The following is a 9,037-nucleotide window of genomic DNA, read 5'->3' on the forward strand; positions in this document are numbered from 1 at the left end:
GTTCTGGTTTAGTCTGTGGTTACACCTCCTCTCCCCTCCATCTCCCCATCCCACTCTGCTCCCTCCTAACACCCACACGCGCGGCAATCTTCCACTCCCTGCTGTGACTTTCTGGGGAAGAGGCTGTCATGTGAAATCCTGGGAGAGAGTTACCACATGGAGCTCTCTGAAAGCATCAGAACAGGCCGGCAGCCGGAGGAACGCTGCGCTCCCCCTCCCCGAAATCCTGGGCGCTCCTCTCATGGATGGGAGGTGGGGGGAGCGGGGAATCATCTTGGAAGCTTGGGAGCCGCCTACACACATGGCAAGTCTTGTCAGCAGCTGATAAAAGAGGTGGGAGGTGGGGAGATTTCGAGGGGGAAGAATGTGGAGGCTCTCGTGCCCACGTAGCTCTCCCACCCTGTCTCCTGCAGGGCTCCCACAGCCGGGATGGCCACGGGCTTGGCCCCGTTGGTGACACACGTGCAGTGAGGAGAGACCCCAAAAAGGGACTCGGATGTACTTCAGCAATGACGCAAAGGTAGGGGCCATTAAGCAATTACTTATAATAGTAATCTGACATGCTTTTCCCCTCTACAAAAAGCAGCATTTCCTTTTGTAATAAAAGCACAGGCTGTTCTGTGTTCTTTATTCACCTCCACGCTCACTGAAAAGCTTTGGGGATAGAAGTGACAATGATCCCCGCTCTCAAGTCACTCTCACCACTGACCTGCTACCCTTAATGATGGGGGATTTATAGCTGAGAAGGCTTAGCACTGTAGGGTGCTGCCAGATCTTATGGCAGGAGGAAGGAGCCAGACTCCCTCCTCGCCTAAGTCATTAAATAGACAATTAAGTGTTTGGTGTTGGCATAAACACAGGCAAATCAGTCACTGGAGAAAACCTCAGTGCCTGTGATGGCTGGCTGTGGTTAGAAGGTGGTGGTGACAAACACCTGTGACAGCAGAAGGCTAAGAGGCATGGAGATGGCATGGCATGGCATGGCATGCTCCTGGCTCTGGAGTATTTTCCTGATGCCAGCTGTTTTTTGGGATGCTCAGCATCTTGCAGGACATGAGCAAACTTGGCCACAGCAGAAGCAGCAAGATCAAAGTGAAGTCTTCAGGAGGAGCACCCATGGAGAGCTAAGGAAGAGTTTGTCCTGCCTTTCAGAGAGCAGATGCACAAGGCAGAGCCCTGGCACGGGCTTGGATTTCTGCAAGGAGAACAGAGTGAGGCACTGGCCTGGTTTCCAGGAAAGGAGAACAGTGTGTCACATAGAAGGCATTGAAAAGACCTGAGGCTTCTGCCTCAGCTTTCGGTCTTACTCCTGCAGACACGTGGAGTCTTGGGAGTTCAAAAGGCTGAACTAGAGACTGTCCTGCAGCTGGCAGAGGACAGGAAGCTGTGGTTTCCTCCTGCAGAGCTGCTGGAGCAGAGACCACAGAGGGTGTCCCTGTGTCTGCTGGAGATCCCTGCTCGGCTCACGTCAATCCCTGCAGCGCCGACCTTTGCAGTGGGACTGTGGGAATCCGAGGTGGGCAGGAAGGCTTGGTACAAGGCACTATCTCCAGTGCCCAGAGCCCCCAAAAGACACTGGCAGCCCTTCAGCAACATCTCAAAACCTCACAGGATCTCTGACATCCTCTCCAGCTGGTGCATCCCACAGCACAGGTAGGGCTGGGCACACCACACGTTTCCTCCAGTCGACCCACCCATTTCCTATTTTCTGCAGACATGACAACTAGTGAGTTAATCCTGCAGGCCATAAACTAAGCTGTATTAGCAGACACCATCTGTCCTTTTTCATTTGCTGATGCACGACCTATTTTGCTGTGTAGTGGAGCAGGCACTGCAGTTTTGGGGTTTGCATGTTGCAGTGTCCCTGTTGCCAGGGCATAATCCACTGCTCACAGGCACCTGCTGGTGGGAGAAAGCTCCAGTGAACTGAGCACCACTGGGACCTGCTGCCATGGGAAGGTGGTGGATGAAGCCTGTCCCCATGGCTGCCTGGCCTCCAAGGAAGTTTGGGCTTCAATCCCACAAAGCACCTGGGAAGTGAAAGGTCTCAGCAGAACTTCCAAGGACAACTGCCCTCAGCAGGGTCTTCTGAAGCCCCTTCAGCAATGGCCACATCCACATTCCCTCACTTGTCAGGAGGTCGTGGAGAGACCTGAATTCTCATCCCAAAGTGGGGTTCATGGGAACAGGCTCAGCACTCCAGCCACGCTGCTCTGGCTTGGAGTAATTCCTCTGCTTTACAGAGCTGAGCAATGGCAATCACACCAGGACAGGGAAAGACAGGAAAAGAACTCTTCCTTTATCCCTCTGGTCATGTCTTGGAATGGTGTGGTGACCCTTGTCTGGGTACAGAAGTACAGACATTGTGAAAGGTCATAAAACCATCAGGATTTTCCAAGCCAGTTATTATTTGACTTTACCAACTCTTGAGGCAATTCCAAAGGTTAGTGCCTTGTCAAAAGAAGCCTCCTGAATTTACCAACTTTCAATTTAACTCAGCACTGGTGGCAGGAATTTTCCCTGAGTTCTGAAACAAAAAGCCAGGAAATTCTGTGGATGTGTGCTAAGGAGTCGGGAGGGAGCTGAGTGCAGGGTTGGGTGCTAACACACTCATCTGTTCCTCAGAGCCAGGATGATCAATGGTCACTGACCTCTGCACTCCCAAAATCAGCCTGAGAATTTTCAGCTTCCTGCCTCACTGCACAAAAGTAGAAGAGAGAGTGGAAGGAATTATTCAGACTGACCTTGGCCTTAGCCAGACCACTCCCCTCTGACTTAGCTCAGTTGCATTATTTGGGTTTTCCAAAGGACTCCCAAGCTCCTGGCTAGGATGTGGCCCAAATCCACCCCCTTCTGTGCCATCAGTGTCCTCTGAGTATCCAGCACTGCCAGAAAGCTGGCCTGGTGTCATTCCCCTTTCCTGCTAGTCCAGCTCTTTGAGAAACTGGCTTAAGCTCTGAACCCTGGTGCTTCCTACCCTGAAATCTGTGGTAACTCCTGTGTTTGACCCCTCTGCTGAACTCTGTGCCCTCAGCTTCCAGCAGCAGCAAGCCCAGCTGTCTCCTGCCTGCCTTCCCTAAGCTTTGCCCAGTGTTCCTTTGTGCTGTGGACACTCTGCATCAGATGTGACAAGAAATAATGTTGCACAACATGCCCTGGTGTTCCTGCAAGCTGTGCCCCCCATCCTGCACTGGGAAAAGGAGAGCTGGTGTCAGCATCTCTGTGCTAGGAACAGACTGACAGTTTGGGGTGTAAATTCCCACTGTGTGAGACTGATCCCACTTTTCTTCTTTCTCTCTGTGAGCTTTGGGAGGAGGACTGTCTCAAGAATTGTATTGATCTCAGTCCAGGAACAAACATTCCCCTTCCACAGGCCACAGCCTCTCTCTGCTGTGTGTCATGTGAGGAAGAAGAGCAGGGAAGGGCTTTGCCAAGACTAGAATGTACCCAAAACTGTGACTGCTGTCAGGAGGTGGGAAGAGGAAGAAAGAGCCCATGCGGTCAGCCCTGGAAAGGGCAGTTCCTGCTGAGAACTGCCTGGGGAACATTCCCATTTTCATAACCAGCAACAGCTGTGAAAAGGGGAAAGAACAGTGATTCTGGACCCTGCCAGCAGCACCTCTTGCCTGCAGCTGGGCTGGGGGAGCAGAGAGAGCTCCCAGCACAGCCCTCTGGCCCCACAGCAAGGAAAACGTGTGTCATTTTCCAGAGGGCTGAGCCAGCATTAACCAGGTGGGGAATGTATGAGCCTCTCACTCTGAACATGTGCTTGCTCAGGGTTCCCTTGTCTCAGCTGAGATCTTTCCCCAGTCTGACTCTCGACTGCCAGGCCCCTGCCCCCAGCTCAGTTCAGGGCTGTTCCCCCTGTGCTCTGTCCTCTGCAGCAGAACAAGGTGGGGAAAGGGAGTGGGGAGCTGTAGTTTGTCCTTCATTCTTGTGCTGGCATGGAAGGGCAAATGGGGTTTGTTCTGCTGGGTTTTGCTGCTTCCTTTCCCCAACCTGATGCCATGACCACAAACCCATTCTCTCTAACTTCAAGCACAACCCACCTTTACCACAACCAGGAAATTGCTCTTCTTGCTCCCTCCTCTCCCTCAGCCCTTCACCACCATGAGAAACACTCACCCCTCTCTGGGGCTTGTCATCTGTGGGTTGTCTTAACCAGTGTTGGAGCAAACTGCCCCCTGTGCTGCCTCAGGCTGGGCTGTGCACAGCAGAAAATTGAGTAGGAGGTTTCTGGGGCGATCAGTGTGCACTGAGACCTCAAATGCTTCTCTGAAATCAGGCCCTGCTGTTGCTCCAGAGCATCCTTCTAACAGGGAGGCAGCAGCCTCTCATCTGCCCAGCCCTGCCATCCCTTTTCCCCTGAGCACCAGAAAAGTCCAGTGCCTGACACTGAAACAGCAGTAGCTGCCAAGAGCCTCTCAGAATTCCTCCCTGCAGTCTCTCAGGAGGAGCTGTCAGCAAAAACAGCCCTATTTAACCAAAGCAGGGACAGCCTGGCTTTACATGGCCTCCCTGTGCCTTTCTCTGCTCCCCTGGAATCGGGCATTCTTTGGGAAAAGCCTCTCAGGGCAGCACCTCCAGCGCTTCCCCCTGGATGTGAAGCTCAGCCACAGCAGCATGCAGGGTTCACGTAGCTCTGGGTCCTGCTCCCGCTATTCCCTCCTCCCTTCCATGGATCTCCTGCAGGATTCACAGCTGAGCAGCCAGGGGTGCTCCCCATCCCCAGAGCGGTGCCCTCAGCATGGGATGAGCAGTGAAATCACAGCTGGAAAATCTGGCAGTGGACGTGGAGCAGAGCCCTGTCCCCGGGCTGAGGACCAAGAATGCCTCTTTCCCATCCAACACGCCAAGGCTCTGAGCCCTGCCAAACCCCAGTGTTTGTTCCTGCCTTTGGCAAGCAAGGGATGGCAACAAAAGCATGTGTGAGGCAGAAGGAGTTCAGTGAAGGAGGGAAGTGGGTTTCTCTTGGGTCTCTGTGACCTTTTCTGGTTTGGAAAGAACAGAGATGTGCAGAGATGCTCACAATGCACAGCAAGGCTGTTTCCACTGCCCCAGCAGCAGAACAAACCTCGTGGCCTCCTTCAGTCACAGGAAACTGGAGCCCAGAGCCACAGCCCAGCCTTTGGCTGCTGGGGTGGAACCAGAAATCCAGCTCCTGGGAGTTGGTGCCTTTGCCTGTTTGGAAGGAAAATTTATGTGCAGCCATGAAACCTCACTATGGGCTCCTTGTCTTCCAGCCCTGGTTCTCCGGGATGCAGCTCCTGCTGTGGGATAGGAACAATTTTTCTTCAGCTGGCAGCAGCTGAGCCAAATTGTTTTGGAGTCCATGGACTAGGAGTTATGTCAGAAGTGCCCTTGGTCATGAGGATCCCATTGACTCTCACCTCTCTCTTGGAGAAGTAAGCACAGAGAAGGAGCTGTTGGGGCAGGGCCAAGAGAAGGGCTGAGACTGAAGAGTCCAGTGACTCCAGTGATTTCTCCATGTGCTTCCAGCCCTTACAGCTCAACCTCAGAGAGAAAAAGTGGGGCTGGCAGGAGGAAAGAAGAGGAGTGGGGTTCTGTGCAGATAAATAAGGAATGCACCTCAATCCTTCAACAGCTGAGAGGCAGGAGCAGCTTTATAGCAAAGATAGAAAAGCTGATTTGGCCAAAGGGATAATATTTCTGTTGGGAACCAGAGAACTATTGATTACTCAAGTAACCTCAACTATTTAACAAACAGCTACCTCAGCAGAAAGAAATTTCAGCCTGGCTTTAGGGAGAGGATCAAGGGGTCTCCAGGGCGGCCAGGCAACAGTGGGAATGTGTATTCCCACTCTCCTTGACTCTCCTTGCTGCACTGCTGCCCTGCCTGCTCCCAGTGGCACCAGATAAGGAGTGAAAACAAACACCAAGTAGGTGCCTGTGAGTGCCCCTAACAAAGGAAGGGGAAAACGTTCACTGCAGTGGAGTCGTGGCCAAGATAGGCTGTGAAATAGGCAGGATTAAAATGTCTCACAGGACCTGGCTCAGCTCCCAGGGCCTTCTTTGGACCCTGGCACAAAGGTAGCTTCTCCTGATGCTCCAGGTCTCTGCAGAGGCTCACAGATCCATAGCACTTTTCCCAGGAGGGAGCACGAGTTCCCAGTTAATGTGTTTCTGTATTATTGTGTGCCTGGTAGTGACAGCCTGTGGCAGGGGCTGAACACACAGGTGACAGAGCATGGCTGCGGGGACAGGGTCACACCAAGGCACCGGGAGCATGTCAGAGCCTCAGCTGCTGCAGCTGATGTGCAGATGCCAGGCTTTGTAATATTCACATGATCATCCCTTTTGCAGTGTAGGCAAGTATGGGGGAAAGCAAGGAGAGCCAGCTGAGCCACAGAGAAGGTCAAGGACTAGGAGGGGGTGACTTGGCCTTTCTGTTTGTGAGAGGTCCTGGTGCCATTCCTGCACTGAATTTTGAATAACCTTGAAAAAAATCAAGTTGGAACATGACTTTGAAGCAGTCCTGCTGCTGGTCATGCAGAACCACAACCTGGGGAATGAAACTGCAGAACAGCAGTGTTAACTCCTCCCTGCACCCTTCCCAAACTGGCCCTGGGAGCCCAGCTCAGGCTGTGCCCAGTGAGATCCCCCTTGGGGCACAGGGGCCCATCCCGAGCTGGCTCCCTCCCAGCACAGCTGCCCTGGGCAGAGCTGAGGGCTGGCACAGAGCAGCTGACAGGCCCTCCCCTCCCTCCCTGCCCATGCCAGAGGCTTGGAATGCAGCTGGCCCTGTAGCCACCTGGGTGACAGCACTGCCTGTCACCCTCCAAGCGTGGGGCTCCCACCCCTTGCTCCCAGAGAAGCCCCACAGAGCAGCACAAGCTGTTGCTGTTAGCAGTTTCCATCCCATAAGCAGCGGTATGGCCACCGGGGCCACTCCCAAGTGGTCCCAGTAGACCCAGCATGTGTGCCTTGGTGGGGAGGGATTGTGCATCACACAGCAATTGCTTCTCTAATTAAAGCATATTTATGCTTCTTGTGGCAATTACACTCTCAAGCACTTCTGACTGCATTTCTCCGTGGCCCCACTGGGTCACAGCCCCCAGCCCTTTAAATGCCTTGGGAAATGTGTTGTTTCAACAAAATGGTTGTGACAGGAGCATTGGCCTCTCCCTGTTCTCGGATTTCAAGCAAGGTTTCTACTTTGTGCCTGTTTCATCTCCACTTCCGTACTGGTTTCTGACACCCACAGGGATCCCCAACACTGAGCTTTTGACCCCAAATGTGTTTTCCTCAGTCAGGTACACACTGAGAATCCTGACAGGCCAGAATCAGGTCAGCACAGATGAGTGGGGTGCTCACAAACTCATTTTCTAGTTTGATAAGGCTGTGTAGCCTGAGTGTAGGTGTAGAGTTCCTACACCCTGCTGTGGGATCAGAGCTGGGAAACCACAAAGCAGCAAGGAGCCAGCCCAACTCTTGGATTAAGAAAAAGATGAAATTCCCCCCGGGACCACAGGCCAGCACAGCACACAGATACTGCTGGGCTGCTGCTGGGCAGAGGTGACTGTCACCCTTACTCCCTCTGCTAACAAAACAGATCCCGTTATGCAACCCTTGTGCTAAAAGGCAACACGACACCCAGAGAGGCTTCAAGGACTTTGTTGTTTTGCCTTCCAGGTCTGCAATCCCCTGGATCCACATCCAGAGAGCTCCTGGCAGTACCCATGCACCTGGCTGCCTTCCCCAGAACTATTGCACAGGCAGGGGAAGTGCTGAGGCTGCTGGGGGTGTGCAGTTTAGGATTCCCACCACAAACGCGCTGCTGGGCTCGGTCCCAGTGCACCAGCTCTGCTCACAGCCCACTCTAAGATAGATGCAGCTCAGGGGATGGAGTCTCAAACTTCTGATTAATTTAATCTATGATCCCTGCTGTAATCCCTAGGGAGAACTCTGCTCCCCTTCTCCAGCCAGGAACCAGGGCTGCTCTCCAGTCCCTTTATCCTGTTCTGGAAGTGCAGGTACTCCTGGCTCTTCCCAGTACAGCACCAGTGACACACACTGCTATCCTGGGGGGAAGCATCTGCACCAGTTTCTGCACCAGCCAGCTGGGCTCTGACCTGCTCTCACTGTCCCACTGCCAAGCCCTGCTGTGCCAGGCTGTTCAGGCATTGTATAATATTCCCGCTGCCCGGGAGCCATCCCCCAGCACCACATCACCCCGAGAGATGCCGAGGCAGGCGCTGATCCCACAGCAGCTCGCGGAGCCCCCCCTTGCCCCGGGCATCCCTTACCTGTCCCCGGAGCCCACTCCCGGTGCCGCGCTCTCCCCTCCGCAGTCTCCCCGCTCTCCCTTTCCCACTCCCCTTCCCTCTGCGCCACCTCCCCGTGTGATGTCAGCGCAGCCCGGCCCCCGCAGCCTCCCCAGCGCACCCTCCACGCCACGCAGCCGCCCATCGCATCCCGCTGCTGCTGCTGCTTCCCTGCCCAGCGTTGCCACAGCGACAGCAGGGGAATCCCATCCTCTGCTCCTCCACCTCCCAGGGCCTCGCTTGGTATCACCCACTGCAGCTCTTCCCAAAGAGACCGCGGGAAGGACAGGGCGAGAGCAGGGGACAGCTGCAGGGAGCGGCCAGTGATGGCCTTGTGGCTCAACATACCTGGAAGGGAAGGGAGAGCAGAGGGAGCCAGGGGAAGCAGGCTCAGAGCAAACAGGCTCTCACCTTACCCGCAGCAGTTCCACCCGTGTCCCCTGAGCTTTTCCCACCTTCCCACTCCCTCCATTGCTCGTTCCCAGGCAGTTCTTTGTTCCTCAGCCCCACGTGCTCGCTCCTTCAGGGCTGTGCACATGAGCATCGTGATGGCACAAAGTCCCCACAGACATCTCTGCAGCAGCTTCTCCTCGCCCCCACATCAAGGTCAGAGATCAGGTTATTAATCAGAAACTTAAGCCCAGCTCCAAACCAGACCATCAGGAGTCGGTGGGCTCATTACCACTAACCACAAATCCACAGTGAAAGGTTTTCCTGCAATCCCTGTCGCCAATGGTTTCATTGGGAAGGGA

General features: G+C 54.2%; 1 protein-coding gene across 2 annotated transcripts in view; it reads left to right on the forward strand.

Moving 5' to 3' along the window:
* Window positions 1–9,037, forward strand: part of AZIN2 (antizyme inhibitor 2) — a 30,378-nt gene that overhangs the window by 5,369 nt on the left and 15,972 nt on the right. For both annotated transcript variants that reach the window (XM_053998788.1, XM_053998787.1), the window contains exon 2: window positions 414–520. The gene's annotated coding sequence lies outside the window, so the exon portion shown is untranslated. The remainder of the gene's footprint in view (window positions 1–413; window positions 521–9,037) is intronic.

Source organism: Vidua macroura, chromosome 25 (assembly GCF_024509145.1).
Source record: "Vidua macroura isolate BioBank_ID:100142 chromosome 25, ASM2450914v1, whole genome shotgun sequence".
NCBI classification, from domain to species: domain Eukaryota; kingdom Metazoa; phylum Chordata; class Aves; order Passeriformes; family Viduidae; genus Vidua; species Vidua macroura.